At 48.2% G+C, this 15,426-nt stretch overlaps 1 long non-coding RNA gene across 1 annotated transcript; it reads left to right on the top strand.

The window, feature by feature from the left end:
* Positions 1–837: 837 nt before the first annotated feature.
* LOC146207072 (uncharacterized) lies at positions 838–7,164 on the top strand. The gene is made up of 3 exons (XR_014705411.1): positions 838–994; positions 2,377–2,502; positions 6,989–7,164. It is a non-coding gene; the product is annotated as an uncharacterized LOC146207072 (long non-coding RNA).
* Positions 7,165–15,426: the final 8,262 nt, after the last annotated feature.

The following is a 15,426-nucleotide window of genomic DNA, read 5'->3' as shown; positions in this document are numbered from 1 at the left end:
CAATCCGAAAGGTAGGACTTTGAATTCATAAAGTCCGTCGGGCGTGACAAACGCTGTCTTCTCGCGATCACGTTCATCGACTTCGATCTGCCAGTAACCGCTCTTAAGATCAAGCGATGAAAAGTAGCGCGCGTGGCGCAACCGGTGTAATGAGTCATCAATGCGTGGCAGCGGGTAGACGTCTTTTTTTGTGACTTGATTGAGCTTACGGTAGTCCACACAGAACCTTAAACTTCCGTCTTTCTTCTTAACGAGGACAACAGGCGAAGCCCAGGGACTCCTCGATGGTTGTATGACACCGTCATTTAACATCTCGTCTACCTGTTGAGCAATGACTTCGCCCCAGACGGCCACTGACGTCCGACGGACAACCGAACTCGGCCGCAACTCGGCGGCCGATTTCGGACGTCCGCCGGAATTCCGGCGTACGTACGAAAGCGGATGGTCGAATCCGTTCGCCCAGCGGACAGCCGCCGTACGTCCGCCACTGGATTTGCTTTTACACAGCTATGATATAGTTTGTAGTCGTCGTGCTCGTCTGAACTGCGTATAAATCAGTAATGCCGTCAAGTCTGCATTATATGATGCCAGAGCGAATCGATGCGATAGAAAGCGTTTCCATTAAACAGTTCTTTTTATTTTCCGCATGTTTCATCGTTGAATTCTTCCATCCAAAATTTTTGATTAAAAGTTAAATGACCATTAAACATGTTTCTATCATGATGCTTCGGTGAAATTTTAATCAGTGGCTGAATAGACGCAGCAAGCTGCAAGCTCAGAAAGAACGAAACCGAACCTATCCTCAAAAAAATCTGAAATGAGCCAATCCAATCCACCTGACAAGTTGAAGTTTAGTCATGGAAGATGGCTTCACGTTTCCGTGTTCTGCGTTTTCTGCGCAGTTACAAATACCTACGGCTGTAATGCACTGCTAGCATTGTTTTTGCTGTGGCTTGGTGCGGCTGGCACACTTTGTTCACCCGCTGATTCCAAAGTAAGTATTTCACCGAACTTTTGTTTCTTTAGTTGAACTTTTCGATGCACCGATAGTGGTGAGCTTTTGCGTAAGGAAACAGCTCTGTACAGCAGCCGAACGGTCGAGTGTTTTAGGCGAGACTGACAGGATGGCTCCGCGCCGACTAACTAAAGTGCAGCCTCAAGTCTGAGGGCCATCTTTTCGGCATTACTGGACGCTGCGCCAGTAAGCAGCGCAACTTCTCTGTCTCTGATAAAGGAGTGCCTGCCCGAGCTTTAAAGGAGTTAATTTGTTAACCATGCGCAACGTGCTGAGTTGTAAAAACTATACGAGAAAACTTTTGCACTCCTCGAGCCTATCGTGCGACATGCCTACACTTGTGAAAACGTCGCGAGTTTTTTTTTTTTTTTTTTTTTTTTAATGGACAGCCGCTGATCTTTCTCTCTCGAGCTTTACGGCAACTACAGTTTCTAGAAGGAACGGCTGTAGCTACTAAATAACTAAAGGTTTAGTACTCTCCTTCAGCTTTGACAAACTAGGACAGCACCTTGCGCATGTTGGTTATGCATGTGGGACCGAACCGCGCAGAACAACCGCACAAGGAGATGAGAGAAAAAAAAAAAAAGTCAGCACTTGTCTTTTTCTTGACCCGTTGTTCTGCGCTGTTCTGGCACGAATTTGACATACCGCCGCCGCGATACAGTTGGGCTGTGAGCTCTGGTGCCTGCAACGCCTTCTTTTATGCAAAACAGGCGTACTGGGAGGCCATGCAAGCCGCGGGCTCAAAAAAAAAAAAAAAAAAAAAAAAAAAAGAGTTGAGCAAAAGTGAGATGAAAACAAAATTGTTGTTGCTTTGACCTTACAGATATTCAAAGGCTCCTCAGAACTTCACTGCATTATTGACTGCGAGATAATGCCAAAGCTGCACTAGAGCCATGCAGCACCTTATAGTGCATGATACTGAGCTTATGTGTCGCACTGAAAGCTCTTACCATGTTCTTAGATTATCATATTAAAGTAGCTTTAAACCCATGCTTGTTAATACAGTGATAGCCATAAATTGAATCTAGGGCATCATGCTCACATACAAGGCTTCTGATAACCGCTGGTCACATGATGCGGGCTATAGCAGAAACCTGTACGTGGTCATCTTACAAGCATTTGTGCAATTGATGCTTTTAATGTGTTGTAAAAGATTTTGTGTTCTGTTTCTGTATGGGAATGCTTTCCTTATTGAAGGCTAACATTTGGCTTGCTACAGCAAAACCTCTACCTACTCATCCTAAAAACAGCACCGCAGTTGGTGCTTTTAATGTATTGTAAAAGTATTTGTGTTCTGCTTCTGTATGGCAATGCTTTTCTCGTTGAAGACTAGCATGAGGCTTCCAAAAATTTTTCAGATGCCATTTGCTGTAGCCGATTTCGTAGGCCAACAGGAAGCAGCACTTTGAACATGGAAAACTGTCATCCACGGGGGAAAAACAGCAACATCCCTTTGCATTCTCATTTCTTTGGTATGGCTAAAAGTGAGTATTGTATCATTATCTATATTATTAATATTGAATCATGATTGTCAGTGTTGAAGTTGTTTGAGCGTGATGATTTTAAACACACAGGACATCCCTTCGACATTAAGGTTTTAGCTTGTTTACATGTAGGATGTAGAACTGGTTTCAACAAACTTTATGCAGCAAATTCTTTTTACATTGTCCACCATGTTACTTTTTGTCATTGGACACAGTCGTCCACTCTTAGCTTGAATGGGAATGTGTGGCATGCAGTTTGCAAAATAGCAATGCATCCGTCACAGCCATGCATCAAGGCTAAGTGGCTTGTGCGTAGAGGGACCAGCCGCTCCAGCTTCACGTCATCTGCCTCTTTGCTCCGGTGTGCAGACGTGCATTGAGGCAAAGTGGTTTATTTGTAGAGAAACCAGGAGCTTCTTTGTCACATCTGGCTGTTTGTTACGGTGTGCAGATGCGCATTGAGGCAAAATGGCTGATGTGTAGAGGGACCAGGAGCTGCTGCTTAACGTCCTTCGCCTCTTTACTACAGTGCACAGCCGTGCATTGATGCTAAGTGGCTTGTGCATGTAGGGTCCAGGAGCTGCAGCTTCACGTCTGCCTCTTCGCTCAGGTACGCAGGTGCGTATTGAGGCAAAATGGCTTATGCATAGAGGGACCAGGAGCAGCTGTGTGGCGTAGTGTGTATATTTGCTATGGTGCGTATCGAAGTACAATGGGGGGCTCATGTGTAAAGGTACCATGAGCTGCTGTGTCATGTCGTCTGCCTCTTTACTATGGTGCGCAGGCATGCATCAAGGCAAAGTGGCTTATGCACAGAAGGACCAGGAGCTGTTGCTTCACATCTGCTATGATGCGCAGCTGCGTATTGTGGGTGGTGGTGGAAAACATTGCCATCAGATACAAATACAGGAGGTTACTAGCTGACCCTGAGGGGGCCTGTCCTGACAAAAACAAGGGGTCCCTAGTTTGGGACCCCAGTGGTGGTAGAGGGACTAGAGGCTGGTACTTCACGCTGTCTGCCTCTTCGCTACGGTGTGCAGCTGCGATGGATGCAGTGGCATCTCAAAAAGTGGATGCCACGCACTCGCATGTTCAGCCTGAGTGGACGACTGTGTACCTGCTATAGCTTTGTTATTCATAGAATAAACCTAGGCCAAGTTGGATAAATTATAGCTCACCTCATATGTGGTCAGCAAAGAAAAGCCACTTCAGAAAATTTGATGCATTTACTGTCATAGGGTTCTTATTCGTATACATGGTACTGACAAGTCAGATTCTTCACCCTCAGAAATGCCAGAAAAATAACCAAGGGTGCGTCTGCAATAGTCTAGCTTGCTCTTTCTCTGCAGACTTGAGTCAGATGTGTGTTCCATTGCTGTGGGTGGGACAGGCGTGAATCTTTGATTTTAAGCTTGCAACAAGTATATTATTGTAGTTTAAAGGCAAAACGGTACTAATAATCATAGCCCCCCGTGGCCTTTATCCCCTTTTAATAGTGTTGCTAGACACTGAATTACTAGTTTACTCTGCACTGTTTCTGTCTAGTTAATGTGCGGAGATGTACATATATTTATATGACTTGGAGTTGTCGACTTTGTACTTAGAAACATTGTAGTGTTATCTGATGTGTTGCTTTCATTTCTTTAATGATTTCTGTAAGGGATCGGTGGGTATGCTAGGCACCATTATTAGTCTGCTCTTTTTTGGGTCACCTGTTCAATGCCCAGCTGCGGCCGTCTCCCACTTGCCCTTGGACAGGAGGCGGAGAGACGCGCACAGATAGGCAGCTACAGCAGCTACAGTGCTTAACGGAAATGTAGGCAGAGAAGGAAAGAAGTCCCCTCTTCCGAGGACTTTGCTGTCGCACTCGAAGACGCGGGGACAGGCAGTTTGTTCTCGTTGCTGTCTCATGTAGGGGGCTCATTTTTATTTAAGGAGCTTTACGAACAGTATACAACTAAGGGGTCCTTAGTACTAAGCGTACTAAGGGATCCTTAGTACGCTGACTGGACCCATCACCCGGAGGCAGCACAGCTTTGAAACGAGCACCTCTTTTGGAAGAACTGCTTATCGTTCAAAGAAAAAACACTGTCAGGTTGAAGGGTGTAAGGCCCTCTTCCTTGTTGGGGAGCCCATAAAAGTGACAATTATTCAGTGCAGGCGCGCTGAGTGGGGTCTCGTTGAGGATTCCAACCCTGGATGTTAACAATGGTGGGAGATAGCGGCGTTGAAAAAGGGCAAGTGTGTAACAGTGACGGTATGATGTGGGTTGGCTCTTCTGATGTGGTCCGCAATGGTGCTGACTCGGACGCCAATAATTGCAATAATTACCCTGTAAAAGGAGCCGCCAAGGATGCAAGCTTTGGGCAATGGTTGCGCACGTGGGACACCGTTTTGATGGGTTCTAATTATTTATTTTCTTTTTTTTTTTTCCTAGGGGAGAGAGTTTGGCATGTGACCTAGTGAGCCAATCATTTCGAGGTCCATTCTCTAAATTCCGTTTGTTGTGAAGCGAATTTGTTGTCCCTTTTGCATTGCTTGTATTAGGGAGAGGGTGAAGAACTTATGAAAGTGGAAAGACATGCCAAAATGTTTGTTAGCCAGTCATGTGTGAGTTCGTTGTCATCGGGGAGAAGAAATGTGGGCGAAGTCCCGAAGTTAATGAAACGGCCCCGCGGCCTGGAGAACTCGTTCTGAGCTAGATTTTGATCTCTTTACTCTTCGGCATAGATCATAGTCATTGTTTCACCTGTTGTAAATACGTACATTCATGTATAAAATTTTCAGTTCATCTTCCTCTCCGTGTGCAAGTTGTTGTGGCCAGATGCAGTAAATTCACTATTTTCATTTCTATATAATGTGCCTTTCTGAAGATGGTGAGCTCTTTTGTTCAATCCTGTAAGAAAGCTGCAAAGCGCTCCCAAATTTTCCACAAAACTGTGTGATATCTTTAATACTAACTGCGGCTTGGTGTCACTCAAAACATGTAATTGAGGTAGATTTCTTCCCCCCCCTCTTTTTGTTCGTTCAAATGAGTATCAGCGGACACTAACTCTTGCTTTTGTAATGCCCTAGGCCCTGCCTTAAGGTAGTAGTCCAATGTCGATGCCATTTTTATAGCTATGGCTGTCCAACAGCACTAATGTCTTTTATACACTTCTTTTACTAATCTCTTACCCATGTGGTGACTTATACTGCGGGGGCGAAAGTCTGGACAGTATGTCTGTAGATTTTGGACTAGAATCGCGATGTAAACGAATTGTGACCTTATTTCTCTTGCACACATGAAAGAACTAACGTTCAACTTTCACATCGACAAGTATGGTCCCTGGTCGATGTGAAAGTTATGTGCTTTGATTGCAGTTTGTGTAGTCCACACGCTTGTCCCCGATATTACATAGGGGCAAATTAGGCGCCTTTACAGGGGCAGTTTCTTTGGCGCCCACTACCTTCCCCATAAAAAAGCTACAGTGTTTCTTGTGAACAGCTGGCTGCATTTATAAATACCATTATTTTTTTTTGTAATTTGTTGTGCATAGTTGAGAAATCCATGACATACATCCATGCTGCATGCTGCCGGTAATACATCAGGAGCTTGTGGTTATCAGCTTTTTGTGTTTTGTGTAACTATAAGCCTTGCTATTGTAATGTCACATATAGCGCTGTGGGTAAACAAATAACTTTATTTTTAACTCTTGTAGAAGCATGAACACTGCGCAATCACTGCGGCGGGCTATGCTTCCACATTGGGCTTTAGCCACATGTCAAATGTCTATCTTTATTCTGCTGCAGCAGCTTGCATGTTATCAGATAAGTTAATTCGTCGCAGCTGCTCTAAGGAGACGCTTTCTAGACGCTTGTAGCCTAGATGTTGATGTCGATATACCCCCGACACGCCCAGGGAATGTCTTCAGTAGAGGGTACATGGAAACCAGCGAAATGTGCAGTTTACAGAACAAAAAGGTAACAATTTTAAATGATGTTATTATTGATCACTTCTTTTCAGAGCAGGAACAATGACTAGAAATCTGCCTGTTAAACCGCTCAAAATGCAGGTTTCTGCCGCCAATGCGTACCTGTGTAATACTGCAATGCTCTGGCTGTGCTTTATGTTCATATACAGCATCCTTTATGCTTAATATCTCTGCATGTGCACTCCATGTCTTGGGCATTGCTGAGGGCGCATAGCAGCAAGCATAACATGCCATGTTTGTTCAGAGTGGCATGTTCAAAGAGACGACATAAAAACATTAAAATACTGAATGCCAGGTTCTGGTCAAACTACGTTTGTATCTTTTGTTATTCTGCATGGGTTTTGCTGCAGTTATATGACCTTTCTATATAGTATGTGACAGTTCTGAATGGAGATGCATGCGTACAGTGCCATCTGGAAAAAGCAATTGAGAGAAACTGGCAGTTGCCCTTGGAGATGTGTAATCAAAGTTCAGCACAGATAACTTGAATTTCATTTTCCCTTCTATTGCAGGAGGAGCCCAGCCTGCTCTTTCCATCTTAGGCCTGAAAGACTAGCAACAGCTGATCGAGCAAATGCACAGGATAGTAACTGCTCCTGGAATCCCGGCCTGCGGAGGCCGCCCACACAGAACTCGATCATCTCGCTAATTCCGAAATATTAGGTTTCAATAAATACCTTTTCCTCCACCACCTCCCCAAGGGAAGAGCTGTCACAACCAAGGATAATTAAAAAAATTATTCAAGTAGATTCTTAATACTCCAGTTGGCCTGCATTTTACCATGCCATTCCTTAACATCGATATTTTTTTTAGTGTAGACTATTTATTCATGCAGTTTTTGCAATAAAGGCAAAAAAAATGCTTTTTTTACAACCTTGCATGCTGGTATGCCTATGCACTTAGCATGTTTTCAGGAATGGTGCATTTGTGTAAAGCTCAGCTAGCATATGTGCCTCTTTGATGGAAGTTTTATTTGCACACTACTGTTCAGTGCTTTGTGTGTGAAAGTAAAGCAGACAACAGGAAACTTGAACCTGTTGCATATTCTATTGTCTGCTTTACTCTCACGACAAAGGCATTGAGCACTAGTATGTGACTGAAATTTCCATGGCACATGCTTGCTGAGCTTTACACGAATGTTATTGGCAAGTTTTTACACTAATAGCGGGCCCTGCAAGCATGTTCCGGGAAACGTCCGAATGTCCGCCTCCGGCTGCCCGTCGGACGTCCGTGGGACGCGATCCGGATCCACGAACGATAGTCCGACGGACGTCCGCTGTACGTATATCGAACATAACCGGACTTCCGTCGGATGTCCGAAGGTCCGAGAACGGACGTCCGTCGGTCGACCGTCGGACGTCTATGGCCGTCTGGGGCGTTCCCGCGGTGACAATCGTTAGGGGTTCTGTCGGACTGGTCGGGTGCGATCGTCGGTTATTATACGGTGCTTGGTCAAGGGCGTCTGCTTAACCGCGGAGGCGGATGAGAAGCAGTCTTGAAACTGAAAGAGTAGCCCGACGAGTCTGTCCTTCTCTGCCGGTGATAGAGCGGGATTCACATCAGGGTCGAAGTTGGGCGTTTGGCTGGCAGACTTGTTGGTCTCAAGAACAAAGCAGTCGTGGGCTGCTTCTGCGACACCTTCAAAGTAGGCTACCGTGGTGCCTTTAGCGATGCGTTGCCGTTCGTTCCCGAAGTTCGTAATCAGCACGTGAGCTAGACCATTAGTCAGATGAACTATACCGCGTGCAACACAGACTCCATGATGTAACAGAAGCTCTGTGTTCTGTTCGGCAATGCCGGCAGCACAGGACTGGTCGTCGCACCTGACTGTGACGAGAGCAGACGAACGTGGCGGCATAGATACATCCGCGTCAACGGTGCGTAAAGGTGCGTGGCGTCGTTCGGAGTCAGCGGTCGTCGTTGCAGGCGTCGAAAATGTGACAGTACGGCGAGGAACATTAATAATGGCCCCATGCTCACGTAAAAAGTCCATGCCGAGTATGAGGTCCTTGCAGCAGTGCGGCAGGATAACAAAAACGGCTACAAAGGCTGAATCGGCGATGGTTACTCGGGCAGTGCATCGTCCGATCGGCGTCATAAGGTGACCGCCAGCAGTACGAATTTGCGGCCCCAGCCATTCAGTTTTACCCTTGGAGAGCCGATCTGCGAAATTCTTGCTTATTATTGAAAAGTCTGCTCCGGTATCTACCAAGGCGGTTACTGGGTGTCCGTCGACGAGAACGGAAAGGTCGGCGCTAACAACGTGATCGGCTTGAGGTTGACTGGGAGTTTCGGGTTCATGAGGCGGCGGAGGCATCGTGGTCACAGTATCGGGCTGAGTCGTCACGGGAGGGTCTTCGGGACATCGATTCCGTTCGTCAGCAACCTGCCCCCCTGAGGTCGCTGCCTTCAGTTTCCCCGGTGTGGGCTTGGCGACCGGCGCCTTGGCACATGATTAAACTCACGGCGGCCGGGTGACGAGTAGCGCACGGGAGAAGACTGTGCACTGTCGCTCGAAGAGGTTGCACGGTTTGCCAGATATTCTTGGATTTCTGGAGGGCGTTCGCCGACCCGGTGACGCGAGGAATCACGAGCAAAACCCCGAAGACCGAGTTCCCGGTATGGACAACGACGGTACAAGTGGCCGGGTTCTCCGCAGTGGTAACACAGCGGCCGTTGGCGAGGAGTGCGCCAGACGTCTGCCTTCCGAACCGGTTGCTGCATGACGGGGCTCTGCTGGGATGGCGGCTGGTAGAACAGTGGCTGAGGAGCGGACGGCTGCATGACGAGGCTCTGCTGGGATGGCGGCTGGTAGGACGGTTGGCAGAACGGTGGCTGCAAAGTGGGCGGCGGCTGTGCTTCGAAACGAAGCTGTTGCACAGGAGGCACTGCAGGCCGACGAAGAGCCGCTGCGTAGTTCATAGAACATGGCTCCGACGGTGACTCAGGCGGTGACAATGTCTGACGTATTTCTTCCCGCACGGCTTCGGTGACAGCCACGGCAGTCGAGTTAGGCGATCCAAGATTGAACTTGAGGAGCTCCTCGCGAACTACCTCGCGGATCAGCTCACGCAGAGAGTGATCGTCAGTGGACCTGTTCAATGTGGCTACACTGCTGAAGGGCTGACCACAGGCAGACTCCGTGCGCCGGTATCTTTGCTGCAGGGCTCGCTCAATGAGGGTAGCTTCATTGATGAAGTCCGCGACGGTTTGAGGTGGACTCCGAACCAGACCAGCGAAGAGGGGTTCTTTTACGCCCTGCATCAAGTGGCGCAACTTCGCTGATTCCGTCATGTCGGGATCAGCCCGTCGGCAAAGACGCGTCAAGTCCTCGGCGAACATGGCCACACTTTCGTTAGGTAGTTGCACACGAGCTTCTAGGAGGCGGCGTGCGCGATCACGGCGGTCGTGGTTGGCAAAGGTTTCCCGCAGCTGCTGGCGAAAGGAATCCCAGTTTTGAAGACTGGCCTCCCTATTCTCATACCACGTTTTAGCACAGTCTTCAAGCGCGAAATACACATTGCGCAGCTTCTGAGCCGGGTTCCACTGATTAAATTGCGCCACTCGCTCGAACTGGTCGATCCAGTCGTCGACATCTTCCCCAGTACCGCAATGGAAACTCGGGGGCGTACGAGGCTGCTGAAGCAGCAACTGATGCTGACTTGCCTGGGTCATTGTAGAAGTCTCTAACTGCTGGTCAGCTGGCGTCGGTTCAGGTAGAGAAGCGAATTCCGGCGCCAGACCCCGGAGGCGACGGCTGCAGCGATGAACGGGTGTAGATACGAGCGGAAGCCGGTTGGGACTCGATGAGCGGCTGCGAGAGGCCCGAGACATGTAGTTCAAGGCCTCACCTCCACCAGTGTCACGTAGCCGTTCAGGTCCGTAACCAGAAGGTTGGGTTTTTAATTAGGGGTTGAGCTAGCAGGCGCAGAAGAGCAGGGTCGGAGCACCGAGAGACGGCAGCTAACTTCGGCTTCTTCTCGAACGCCACGGGGCACTTCTTCGAGTCCGTGCACGAGACTTTCGATGAGCAGCCGCCTAGCGGGTGCTGTCGCACACGCTACAATATATATTGACACTATATCATTTGAGCCTGCTGATAGAATTATACATTGCGCAACAGAAGGTGAAATTAACTGTTATTTATACATATTTTGAAATAAAGCTTTAACCGCGCGCTAATTGAGCCGCGGCGGGTATGGTACACTCTGTAGTTGATCGCGAGTTGTCATGAACTTATGCTTGAATTTGTGAACTGGTAGGCGCTGATTGTCTGTTTGAAGCATACTTAGTATTAAGTGCCTAAGATTTGCGCGGTAACTGCTATGAACCTACGAATGTAATTGTCCATTTTTTTTATGGTTAAATGGTAACCTCTGAATTTAAACAACCTCATCATAAAGTTAACCTATAACATAACCCTAAGCAAACCCACGGTAAACCGAAGAGATCACGTGCCTTTAAGGTTTATATGTTAACTGTCAATTACTTTTGCCAGTGCCCTCGAAACCTATCAATCCTAAACGCCCTTAAATTCGTTTCGCAGCCTCCGTGAGTTTACATTTCGTACGGGGTCAAGAAAAGAGGCGGTGAGCTTTTATGAGCTTTCATCCGGATCCGGTGCACTTTGCCCTGCGACCTTCTACTGATTTTCATGCATCCCTAGAACAATTGGACAAAATATATTTTTGTCAGAAACTTGCAGCAGTTACTATGTGGTTCAATAGGTATTTACCAGCTTGAGCTCGAGGTCACGGGCTTTAGTCGAGCTGCAGAAGCGGCATTATGATGGAAACCAAACGCGAAAACGGAAATGTGGTTTGCGATTAATATGACAGCCCGAAGGGCTCTGAATAACCCACGTACTGCTTTGGGAAGTATAAATCCGCATGGACTATGTAATCTCTGTAAAAGCTCACTCATAATATACAGTGTTCTGCAAAATTTTCCAAGACGGTTCCGATAAAGTTGCTATTTTGGCTAAATGAAGCTGCAGGTGTTCTACTGCCCCACACTTGGTTTATGTGGAAGATATTCGGTTAAAAGAACATTACATACATTCACTCCAAGCCATATTTTTTTCATGTAAAGAACTACAGCCGCTGGTATCAAGACGAGGGCATTACAGAAGCCGTAGAAAAAAGAAAAGAAAAGAAACTACCTCGACGCTTCTTGAACAACGAGGGAGGGGGGGGGGGGGGGCGTGAAGAAGAAAGAAAACTGCTTCTCGCTGCGCGGGACCCGCTGCCCCTCATCGGTCCATCTCTTCTCCCTGCGGCAAAGCGGAAAGAACCACGGGGAGGCGAAAGGCATCGAGGCACCCTAACGCGGGGGGCGACAGGAATGCCGAAGCAGAGAGAAATTGCGGCGAAAAAAAAAAACAATTGCATGGTGGTGGTGGTGACTATGGTTTATTTTTTTGGGGAGGGGATACTGGTCACGTCTTATGTTGGCCATCTTTGTGGCATCACTCTTGGTGACCAGGGGGAAGGGGAAGTTGGGATTAGGGGAAGGTTGGGGAGGGGAAGGTTACTGACGCCGTGTATGTCGCCGCCATTTTCGCACGAAGCACTATAGGCCCATGCAGGCCTACAGAACAGAGCTGAGGCCAGACTCCTCCAGATAAATCAGGAGGAGCCGGTGAGCAGAAAGTTGGTTCCGAGCTGGGAAGAGCAATTGCCCTTCCGTATCAGCAGGGAGACCAAGATTCCGATAGCCATTCAGAAGTCTCTGGCGATGGCCAGCGGAGGCTGGACACACGAGGAGCAAGTGTCCCAGTGTGCCAGTATTGCCGCAAGAGGGACAGGCTGGGATGGGAGCTCGGCCACAGGCATACATGCGGGACGGAGTCCACGTGCAGCCTATTCGAAGTCGTAAGAGGAGGGATTTGTCCTTCCGCGGAAGTTTGTCAGAGATCCGTTGGAGATGTTCACCAGCGGCAATGCGACGGTCAGGATGGAAAGACCTTATCGACCTTCTCAAGAGGGGTCTTGAAAAGTCAAAAGGTGTGACAGCCTCAGTGACTGGGGCGCCGTTGTCGTGCGCCGCTTTGGCCAGGGCATCCGCTTCTTCATTGCCCTGGACTCCAGTATGTCCTGCAACCCAATGTAGGGCCAGTTGATACCCCGAGTCCTGAAGGGCTAGGAGACGGGCTCGGAGAATGTTCACCGAGAGGTTGGTGCCGTGGTAGATAGTCAGGAGCTGCAGAGCAGATCTGGAGTCCTACAGAACATTCACAGGTCCAGGAGGGACACTGGAAGCGATGAACTGTGCGGCTAGATGTAGACCGGCCAGCTCAGCAGCTGTTGAACTGGCAGGGAATGACAGGCGGCAGGACCTAGACTGGTCTAGCTGCGGTGCTGTCATAGCAGCAGCTGCTTGCAAGGTAGCTGGCCGAACCGAGCCATCCGTAAAGAGGAGTGTAGATCCTCTACACTCCTCAAGGAGGGCTGCAGTTGTCTGCTGGAAGGCAGCTGCAGGGGTGTGACTTTTGGTGTGACCATCCGTATCCAAAAAGACAGGAAGTGGGGGTCGATTGGGTGGAGGGGGTAGGACTGAGAAACCTGGGACAGGACCGATGATTTCTCTGTACACTGTATACAGCTTACCCATACGAGAATGGGATTTGCTGTGCAGCCGTGCTAGGAGTGAGGCACCATCTGGAGCATGGCTGAGACGATCAATGTGGGTCAGTCCCCTCTGGGCGAGTAGAAAATCCAGAGGATAGATACCAGCTTCCGCAAGGGTAGCGGGAATCTGTGAGGATTGAGGGACTCCAAGGAATCTTCTAATCCAGCGCCTTCGAATCGTGTCGAGACGAATGACTCGAGTCGACCGAAGGGAGACGAAGGGAAGGGCATATAGGATGACCGATGTCGCCGCTGCCTCGAAGAGCTTGATTGCCCAAGTGGAAGAACAACCATTGCCATTTGCAAGGAGACGCTGGACTGCTCTTCCCACACGATCAAGATGGGGAATGAGGGCTTTGTCAGCTGGGATCCAGGTGAGACGGTCGTCAATTGTGAGACCTAGGTATCTCACCTGGCGTTTCCATGGAAGAGGGGTTCTTTCGATATGCAAAGTTGCAAGACGGCGGGAACTTCGTGCTCCTCTGGGATGGTAGACGAGGGCCTCATACTTAGTAGCCGAGAGGGTCAATCCCTTGGATGATAGGAAGTACTGGACGCCGTCCAGTGCCTGTTGCATAGCCTTCCTAGCGGAGACAATACGTCTCTTTGGAGCTCGGATCCAGAGGGCTATGTCATCTGCATAGATGGAGCAGGAAACTTTGTGGATTCTGATCTGCTGAACGAAGTTCAGTAGGCCAGCTAAAAGAATTGCATGCACCGCACGCAGGGAGATTCTCGCTGCTTTTGTAGCTTCTCTCTCCCCCCTCCCTCCTCCCTTCTTGAGGTCACGTGGCCAAATGGCGGGAAAACACATCCCGCGCGAGCTAAGGTGCGCGGCGCCACTCAGTCGACGGCCAGCCTCCGTGTGGGCGCGATGCCTACTGCCTAATTTTATCGTCCGCTTTTATTTCGCGCAAATTCAATCTGTCTCAACCTCCTGCAGCAGTCAGCGTTTGAAAAGAACAGCCCATATATGCAGCTGATGATTGCAGCCGCTCTATACAGATTTTTCGTGCCGAAGTTCACCAAAACATGCGTAAGTACATGATCTTTCGGTCTTGATCAGAGAAGCTTTTTGCTAGATTCGATATTATACTGAACGTAATAATGTATTGTTTTGGAGCATATGTTCGTCTTGTTATATACTCCTTGCATCTTTCTTCACACACACACACACACACACACACACACACACACACACACACACACACACACACACACACACACACACACACACACACACACACACACACACACACACACACACACACACACACACACACACACACACACACACACACACACACACACACACACACACACACACACACACACACACACACACACACACACACACACACACACACACACACACACACACACACACACACACACACACACACACACACACACACACACACACACACACACACACACACACACACATATATATATATATATATATATATATATATATATATATATATATATATATATATATATATATAATTGGTGTGGGCGCTGATCGCGCAGGAAGACTTGCTGAGCCGTTTGGAAACAAGGCTGCGGCTGGCTGCGGTGGCAGAATTGGCTCATTTTGCTGCAGTCTGGGTCCATGGGTATCTCCTGCCCCAAAATGCTCGCCTTTTAATATGGAAGGACACTCACTATACCGATCAGGTAAGTCCAATTAGCACATATTTTGTTTGATACGACAATATATTGCAACTGTTTCTGGAGCGCGTATATATACGCATCTTGTTACTACGTACATTTTTTTTTATTTTTTTTTATAATCGATGTGTGCGCATTTCGCTCTGATTGCGCAGGAAGACGTGCTGAGCCGACTTGGAAACGATGCTGCGGCGGTGGAATTAGCTCTTTTCGCTGCAGTCCGAGGTCCGATCTCCTCTGCCCCAAAACGCCCGTCTTTCACTTCTTCATATCGAAGTGCATGCACTGACATGTATACCCATCAGGTAAGTCAAATTAGCGCTGATTTTCTTTTATACGATAATGTACTGCAACTAATTATGCATTGTTTTGAGACTTATGCGCATCTTGTTACTGTAAATGCATATTTTGTAATTGGTGTGCACGCCTTGCGCTGATCGTGCAGGGAGGCGATATCAGCTGATCTGGAAACTGGCTTCAACAGTGGAAGCTCGTTTCGCCGAAGCCCGAAGTCCTTGGTCTCCTCTACACTAAAACGCTGGTCTTTCACTTCTTCATGGCGGTGCACTTGCCGGACAGGTATTAGGGCTGATTTTGTTCGGAAAATTCGATTATCCGACTCACATCGATGGGACGCATGCAACCCA

This window comes from Amblyomma maculatum, chromosome 1, assembly GCF_055883805.1.
Source record: "Amblyomma maculatum isolate TAMU_Amacu chromosome 1, ASM5588380v1, whole genome shotgun sequence".
In the NCBI taxonomy this organism is placed as follows: Eukaryota; Metazoa; Arthropoda; class Arachnida; order Ixodida; family Ixodidae; genus Amblyomma; species Amblyomma maculatum.
This window is presented reverse-complemented; position numbering and strand designations above follow the sequence as displayed.